This window comes from Phalacrocorax aristotelis, chromosome 4 (assembly GCF_949628215.1).
Source record: "Phalacrocorax aristotelis chromosome 4, bGulAri2.1, whole genome shotgun sequence".
In the NCBI taxonomy this organism is placed as follows: Eukaryota; Metazoa; Chordata; class Aves; order Suliformes; family Phalacrocoracidae; genus Phalacrocorax; species Phalacrocorax aristotelis.
This window is the reverse complement of record NC_134279.1, coordinates 76,951,991-76,961,274: the sequence shown is the minus strand read 5'-3', so window position 1 is coordinate 76,961,274 and position 9,284 is coordinate 76,951,991. Positions and strand designations below refer to the sequence as shown.

General features: G+C 41.2%; 1 long non-coding RNA gene across 1 annotated transcript; it reads right to left on the bottom strand.

Annotated features, from left to right (window-relative positions):
* Positions 1-3,928: 3,928 nt before the first annotated feature.
* On the bottom strand, positions 3,929-5,785 carry LOC142056971 (uncharacterized). Its single transcript, XR_012660500.1, has 3 exons — positions 5,704-5,785; positions 4,819-5,020; positions 3,929-4,584 (listed from the first exon to the last, which is right to left on the bottom strand). It is a non-coding gene; the product is annotated as an uncharacterized LOC142056971 (long non-coding RNA).
* Positions 5,786-9,284: the final 3,499 nt, after the last annotated feature.

The window sequence follows — 9,284 nt, the reverse complement described above, 5'->3', positions numbered from 1 at the left end:
GCACCCAGGAAATTAAATTCAGGTACCTGGTATTTTCAGATCTCACTCTTACCTGCTGTGTCCTTCCTGGTTTACATCCACAACACCTGCCTGCCTTTGCAGTAATGTCACTGGGAAGATCAGGGAGCCCAGCATTAATCCAGGCTGCCTAAAAGGACAACGGGTACATCGGCAGCAGCGTCCTACAGTGCCCTGTGTGAGCACAATTATACCCGATGTCACCCGCTCCACCCCGCCCTGCCCTCCAGCACGACCCAGTCCAGCGGCATACTCCTCTGACCACCCTCTGCACCCCTCTGAACCTCAGCTGTGGTGTTCAAGCACAGCTCTAAACTCATAGATTTTAAAATATTCCCAGGACAAATAAACTAAGATACAGTGTAGTTCTTGTCACATTTACTGCCACCCTAGAAATTTCCGTTTGAATAAAATTTTCAGCAAACTCCAATAGGCTTGATAAATTCTACTGATAAAATCTGGTACATTAAAGCATCTTCGTATGCCAGACTTTGTTAGGTTATACTTTGCTCTTCTCCATTTCTGGTATGCTGTAAGAAAGTGTACAAGTCCTCTTGTAACGCTCTTGTTCCAAAAACTGCCACTAAAACTGAGGAAAAATTGTAAAATTTGCAACTTTTCTTACTTGGTGTAAGCGTGACAATGGCAGTGGGTGGATCAGATAGACACAAACCTGATTTCTGCAGAGCACAGCTGGAAGAGCAGCGATCTAAAACCATAGAATCAGTGCAACAACAACAGTAGCCTTTTAAAATCTCAGACATGCAATACAAGTTCATGGCAAGCAGCTATGGTTCATGTGACCCATTCGTTTTTGAATGATTTTATTTTTCTAGGCTTTTGAAGAGCTTCAATTCATCGCTGCCTCCACAGCCAGTTTTTGTTGTTGTTGCTGGGGGCTTTTTTCGGTAAGAGCATCCCATCATGAGCTCTTTGCTCATTTTATTGAAGGGTAGTTTTTTGTAGAACATCTCATGGAAAAACTCCATTGAATATTTTAAAACCATCCTTGGGAAGAATCTCTTTTGCCCTGAGGACACATCACTGGAGTTAGGAAAAAGAGCTCCAGAGTTATAGCTGCAGCCAGAGTCCCCCACACTGCATTCTCCTATGGGGTCCACATTACAGAAACCACAGAAGAGCCATTCACTGACATGTTTTTAATTATGTATATTTTTTACTTTACTTTGTGGTTTTCTTGTAGCTTTTACTACTGTGACATCACTTTTTCTTTTTTATATTAAAAGCCAGGGACAGAGACAGAAGGGGAAGCAGACCCAATCCGCCAGAAACATTGGGAAGGATCTTTCAGATTAAGACAAGGGTTTGCAACCTTTTTTTCTATACAGTTCCTAATGATGAAACATATCAAGCTGCCTCCCGCCAAGACTTTTGTGTTACGTCCCTTTGGACTGCGCATCTGTACACCTCTCAGCACAACCAGTTCTAACAGCATTAGCCACATTAACAAACAGATTAAATGATGTGTTGTCTTTAGGAACTGATTATTTGACGCCTCAGAAAAAGGGCTTTTAGGATATTGTGTTAGATTTTACTTGAAGAGTAACCCAAAACAAAAATCCTGCTAGTGAAGTTTCTATTACTGTATTTTTGCTGTGCAAAGGGAAGAAAACTCAAGGTAGGTGGCATAGGAAGTACTTCACACATCTTTATCGGAGACCTGCTCCTGCACTTACTCCTCCTTTTACCTGCCTTCTTGCTGACAGAGGAGTTTGTCAGACACATTTGATTCACACATAGAAAGACCTGAATAGCTGTGGTTGCAAGGAAATGTTAAAAGTCCCTAAATACCAAGTGTGGTTCCCATCACACATAAAAGAAAACAAACTGAACTCTATCTGGAAAATGTCTTTCTCACTGTGCTTGAAAAAGGATCATGTCACAGTGATTCACCATTACACGCTGATTTCGAGTGAATACATGGAGAGTGCAGAAGCAGTCTTATCTACCCTATTATCTACATATCATAGCACTGAAAAGGCAAGGGACAGGCTTTGCTCTTAAGGCCCCACGTAGGGCAGCCCAGGACTTTCCAGGGGCGTTTCGGTCCACGTGCTGACTGCACGCCTTCCATTACACTTAGCGTGGGGCCCAGCATGTCCCCCAGCTATTTCATCATATCTGCCATTGCTAAGTTCTTGGAGCCAACAAACTCGGTTTTTTCCTACTCTTTGTGATACAACATGAACTTTCCTTGTTTAGTTTATGTTCCAGGAGACAAATGATGGGGAAAACATTTCTGAAGCTCTTTCATTTGTCAATGACAAATGCAGAGATTTATATGAAACACCAGCACAATGGAAATATTGACTCTGGTCCTCCAGTTCAGATGAAAGTGCTACCTAGGTGAAAAGTGTCGTTATTGTTATGAATCAACTGCACACACATCACGGGCATAACTAAGTAATGTTTATTGCCAGTAACCTTTGTAATAATCATAGTTTCCACTGAGGACTCTTTAGTTAACTATCAAACTCTATGGGTGAGATTTCAAGAATTGTCTGAGTAAATTTGGTGCCAGCTCAGCTGGAAAATTGCTGAGAAAGGGGTGCCTAACTCCCACAGGGCCTTTGAGAAAAGGCTCATCTTGCATTAAGTGGGGAGGAAACAGAAATTCAGTATCACAACAAGAGCATGAGCAAGAAAATGGCATATTGAGCAACTTTGAAGGGAAAGTTCTGTGTCACTGAAGGACAAATTATTGCAGAATCTGGTTATTTACTGGCATTGTACTTCACTTCACCGCCAGGAGACAGCAAAAATTAAAAAAGATGTCCTGCAATGTCTCGGATCCTTCCTTTCAGCTCTCCAGAGCCTTTTAGTGGCAAACTCCATTCAACTACAATCCTATCTCCAGCATTATTCAACATCTGTAGAGAGTAAAGACGAGAGACAGACAGATACCACAGGGATGGGACCAGAAGGACAGCAGTACAGTCTGCTGCTTGAGTTTCTCTCTGCCTCACGTCACAATATCATTGTCTATATTCTTCAGTATGTTCCTGGAGGAAAACAGCTAAAACTGTTGATATGAGGGTGATGCTGATGAGATACATTTCAAGCAAAAAAATACTTTCTACAGCATCACCTAATATTTAGGCATCCATCCTCAGGTTGTTAAGTATCCCTTCAGGCCTTCTGCACTCCTCATGCTTCTGGAAGTTCATTTAATGACAGCATAAAACCCACTGATTTGCATCTGAAATTCACTGAATACAGCATGAGGCCAGATACTGTCCCATGCTTACTGAGGAAAGACCTTTTTACTTATAACCTTTCCTATCACAGCTCGAGCCCTGAAACCTGTTTGCTGGGGGTTTTTTATACAGTTGAGACAGCAACAAAAATCACCACAGGAGCCACATGAGTCTTTCATCCTCTGTACTTGCTCCCTCCGCTGCACTGAATACACTCAATATGTCTTGACACTCCATGTCCTCCGTGGGGTTCGCTCCAATTGACAGTTCCTTCCCTCCCCACTAATGGCTGTCCAAGGACATCTACTTTTCTATGGAAACACCGCTGAATGGGGGCACCGCTTACCAGGGAGGACTGGAAACTGTTCAGGGACTGCGCACAGCTGGGAACTTACCCCAACAAGAAGTCAAGCAGCAACACATCTGCTAAAGCAATCCTATTTCCTTGAGTAGATGAAGAGCTGAGTGAGAATATTACTGCTCTGTCTAGTTTTGAATACTTAGTGGGTCAGATACCACAATGAAAGGATGCCCAAATAAGCAAGCGCTGGGGCAGAGTCTTTCATCTGACTCACTTATGTTTACTTAATAAATGGGAATAAACAAACACAGTCCATGGATAAGGGCCTGCACTTAGAGTGTACTTGCTTCTCAGTTAAAAATTCAACTATGACAACAAGCTACAGGTTCTTTATTCAACTCCAAAGATCATTTACACTTTTGAAGCACAAACGACCTGATATATAGTGAAAACAAACCATGTAGTAGCAATTTGGAGAATGCTGCAACATTTTAGCCAGTTTGAACTGCTTTTACTAATTTTCACAAAGTCCATAATAAAATGCATCCTGAGATCTTGTTCTGCATCCATATGTTACTGAAATATAAATTTACCATAAAAAATATTTTTCAAATTATTTAGTTTTCTCATCTTGCTGAGTTGTTTCATGAGTCTCCAGACTAAAATTGTGGTAGAGCAGTGGGCTAACAAGGATTGTGCCCAGTTTATGTCAGGAAACAGCTGGCTGCAAGACAAAATATTTAATGGGAACCTTTATACTCTGTGGGTTCCAGCCCTCACAATTATTCCTGACCTTTCTCCTGTACACTCTAGCAAAAGCTGAAGCTTTGACAAGAAGAGCTGAAAAAACTGATGTTGACCAACAGGTTTTTCTGAGTGTGTTTTTTCTGTACCTCTTTCATTTCATGATTGTTCTTTTGTCCTGTTTTAAGTTGTTCTTGTTGAACTTCCAGTTTTCTCCCTTAGTAGGAGCCTGCAGGGGAAGTGGTCTGGTGCCAGGGAGTGCAGAGAGATGATGATGCGCAGCACCTTCTTTAGACCAACAGACTGCAATTAAAACAAAAACTCATTAGTTACTATAGAGCCCTGATCCTAGCATTTTGATTAGGGTAGAAAGATTCTTCCATTGCTGAAATTCAAAGAACAGGTAAATATCAATTGTTTTGCAACAGGGCTCCATTTTGTCTTAAGAAAAAGCACACAGTTAAGTCGAAGCTAGTCAAGGAAAATTATCCTCCCTTCCAAGTTCAGTATTAGGTTTCAACCTAGGTTTTGACTTACAGCATACAACAAGGCGGCAGAGGTGCAATGTGATGAAAGGGTGGCAGCGCTGCAAAACCTGGGAGCTGGCTTTGCTGTGACAGCTACATGGATTCCATTTTCCTATCCCTGCTGCAGGGATGTAACGCCGCCAAGGTGGAAAATACCAAGCTTGACCTTGCTCAGAGGGTATGAAATCCCAGTGCTCGTGGGCTGCTGCAGCCTAGGAGAAGAGGAATGTTACAGGCTTAAAGGGAGACTGTAACCGTGCCGGAAACCCCAGATGGCCTCGTTTAGATAAGGGCAAGCTTTCAGCTGGAAAATAAACCCTGTAAGTATGAACCCGGAGCATTTGTGAATTACCCTACAAATAGCGAATCTGGGACCCTAACGGGACACCCACCCCCCGCCCCCATTTCCAGTATGAAAGAGGTCTCTGGAGAGATCTCTTCATTTGATGATTCAATTAGACAAAGTCACTGTAAGAAGAGAAAATTGGTCTCTGAGAAAGCAGTGGGAAAGACAAAGCTGACGAAGATTTTTTTCAGTAGGAATATCAGGAGTCTTAAAAAACATCAAACCACTGCCTGTGTTCTGTTTTAGCTGCGTTACTGACACATATTGACTGCAGGGAACAATTTCAAAGCACTTTCTAGAGTTTAACTGTCTATACATTGATACAGAATATATCAATATTCTGTAGTAAGGAAAGATTGGCAGCTAAATTTGAAAGACTAGATCAAGGATTTGAGATCCAACATTTGCAACAATCTGACTGGGCATTTAAAAAGAAGTCTGTTTATTTTGCAAATAGTTCTTATTTCTAGAGCCAAAAAAAGATTGTAAAAGAATTGGATTAGTAACCAGGAGTCCAAACAAGCTTATTCAGCTTATTTTACTGCTTACATTGATGACACTCTCTTTTGTCTTCATCCAGTAGTGGGAAGCGCTTTATCATCTTCTGGTTTGGAAAAAGACCCAAGCAGCTAATGTAAAAAAAAATATATTCTCTGTTAGCTGCAGCATGATTCATTTTCCACCCCACGAGATCGCTGTGAGTTTGAAAGCACCCTAGAGCTTTATTTGCTACATTATAGTCATCAAGGATCATAAAGCATCTTCTTCCTTCCGCACCACTAGCACTTCAGAGAGCCAGTATGGTTGAGTGGAATGAGCAAAGGATTGAAAACCAGGAAATTTTTATTATAAACTTAAAACAGCTTGTGACTTGCCTTTGGCCTGGGTTAAATAATGCTGGACTCAGTTCTCTGAAGCAATACAGTCCTCTACTCCAGCTAAAGAAATTACAGACCCCAGCCCATATGACACCCAGACATTGATACCTGCATTATAGAACAGGGATAATAATACTGTTGTTTTTTCATCAGGCATTTTGGGTTTCATTGATGAAGAGCAGAAGGTAACAGCAAAAGATTTTGATTAAGGTGTGTAAATAATTTTCAAAAGAGAAATTACTCATTATAGTTATTCCACATCATTCCCCCTAGAAAAGCACATGGAGGAAAGCCTGCACATTGCATTTCCCTGTTGCTATACAGAAAGTTGACCTGGGGACTTCTCCCCTTTCTACAACATTAGGACAGTCCAATCCCAGCAGTAGTGAATGAAAAGACTGGGGTTTAGGATGCCCCCCAACCCCCTGCAGCAGTAACCCTCCATACATTAGAGGCAGAGTGGTGCCTTAGAGGTACAGTGGTACTTAGATGTACCTAAGCCCCCCAGAACAATAGCAGCCCTGACCACTGTAGAAGTTTATAAGCTTATCCAAAAGGAGCTCAGCTCTTCCATCAATCTGCAATTCTTCATCTCCTATGGGGTAAAGGCAGCTGGCCAAATGGAAACTCACCCTGGGCCAGACTGTGCCCTGGGCCAGAGAGGGGCACACTGAGGCAGGGCAGGCAGGACTGTGCACATTCCCCTTTACTACTGCCACCGTGGAAATAAGCCAGAGAAAAGAGTGTGTGTCCAGATTGCATTGCCATGATGGTACTACCTCTGAGCGGCATTCAAGGCCACTTAGAGGAGGGAGAACAATGTACAGGGTCTATATACAGAGCTGCTGTTTGGCGGATCTTTGCAACTTCCATATATATTTAGAGCTGCATAGTTTGGAGCAAGACAGCAAATTTACTGCCCTCCATCGCTGTGGGCACAGCCACACAGAAACCATCAGAACTACTCAGAAAAGCAAAAATTAGACAAAACTTTTCAATATCAACAACCCAGTATTGACTCGGGTCAGTTCTGCCCACGGTTGCACTAGAAAGAAAAAGATATACAAATATATTCAGGACCTTCAGCAGTACTTTTAAGAAAACATGTTTCTCTTCAGCATCTTCTGGTTTTGCATCCATAAATTAATTATAATTTAGACGTTCTGTCAGGTGACACCTAAAATAAATTGTACAAATAATTATCTTCATGTTTTTCAGGGTGGTTTTGTTTCAATTAAAAAAAAAAAAAAGTCATCTGAAGTTAAGGTTCATCTGCATCTGTTTAAAATGCCATTATACTGAATTTTTCCCCATTTACTTTTACTCTTATAATTTTTCCCATCCTATCCTTCCAACTCCTACTTCTCCAAACAAATCTTCTAGATACCAGCAGAGATCTGTTTGGCTGCGTGACTTTCAGTGAAAATGCAAAATAAAAAACAGCAGTGTATGGAATATAAACCACAATTTTAGCAGTGAAAATTTCTGAGGTATATTTTTCCCAGTGTACTTCCATATCAAATGTATTTAATAGGTTTAACTGTAACATTAATCTTCATTTCACATATTGGATGCATCTTGCTGATGGCCTACAGTTGCATAGCTCCCAGCTACACAGTGTCATCCCTTCAATTTACTTTTTGTTCACTTTGTTCAGTTTCTGAGGTGATTAATTCAACACCAGGTACCATTTTCCTCATGCGTCTTGCTCTCTTAAGGATATCAATGCAAGCAACAACCCGTGAGTGTTTATGTTCACTGTCACCCCGGCACTGCCAGCTGGAGACAGCATGGCACCATTTAAATAGATTAATTTTCTTAAGATGGACCTTGCTACTAGTCTCTTTTCCAGCTGGACAGAACAAGCAGGTCATTTCACCCCAGCCAACAGAGATTTTAATCCTCAAGTGCTCGATCTTCCGTAAATCTGTCTGCAGAGAGCCACTGCTAGAAATTCTTTGTCGTTTATGTCATATCTTGTAAAATCTGTTGAGCCTACTTTGAGCATGTGTCTGTTTTGACTTTTCCTGAACAGTCTCTCTCTGGAGGGAAAGTCTGAAGCGTAGCGTTTATCTTTCCGTGCATTCAGATAGGCAGTTGTGAAAGTCTCTTTCTCAAGGGGATATTTTCCAGTGAGTCAGACTTGCTTTCTCTGGATTGACAAGTTCTGACAGCAAAGTATTAATACTATCTTGCAATATTAGTCAACTGGACTCCAAGAGAGAGCTGAACGAAAAGACAGACCTTCATCCTGAAGCCGATTCCCAGGCAAGGCTTCCATTAAAGAAAACCAGGACCTTTTCCTGAGTAATCAAGAGGGACTAAGATGAGTAGGCAGGATTTCAAATGCCTTTGAGTCCGTAGGAACTGGCAGTTGGGCCCACAAATCTTCTCCATTAAAACTTATTTGTGTTTAAAATATATGACATGAAACTGCACAAATGCACTCCTTTTGATAATCCTAAGGAGTCACAAAACAATAATTCATTCCACTTCATAATCAAAGGCAGTTCACAGCAAAACAATTTGGCAAAAAAAAATCCAAAACATCCTTTTCCTTATTTTTATCATTGCAGCACAACACAGAAAAGTGAAACAGCTGAGCTAAAAGCTGTAAAAGCAGCATTTCCCTCAGAGTGAAAACTGAAGAGGGAAACACAAGAAACTCTTAATTGCTAATCCCCATTCATGCTGGATCTTTACCAGGTCCATACTAATGTCTTCTTGTTCTAAATAATTTCTGTCTTTCCTATCAAACTTCTTCCTTTCTCAGAACTTTTAGCATCTGTCATATACAATTCTTCATTTCAGATTCAGTTCTGGTATTTAAATAGGAAAATACAGTGTCAGATTATTCAAAAAGTAATTCTTAGAATCACAGAATCTCCATTAAATATTACAGCCCTTGTTTCTCACCCGAAAAACTGGAGCTTCATTAAAGAGAATCAACAAACAAATTCTTCAAACCCAAGAGGAGGGTTATTCTTGCCAAAAGAATGAAAGAGAGGGAAAAAGGGTGGGGGTTGGGTTGGGTTGGGGTGGGGTGGGGGTGGGGGGTGGGTGGGGGTGGGAAGAAAGAGGGGAAAAGGAGACGAGAGAGAGAGAAAATTAACAAACGTGACTGGAATAATCTGGTCACACCTGAACTTATTTCATTGAGTCCACCTGAAAAATGGTTACATCAGGTACAGTGTCTTTACATTTGGCATTGCTACCGTAAGAAAATTATGGTTGCAGGTCCCAAAAGTGAGA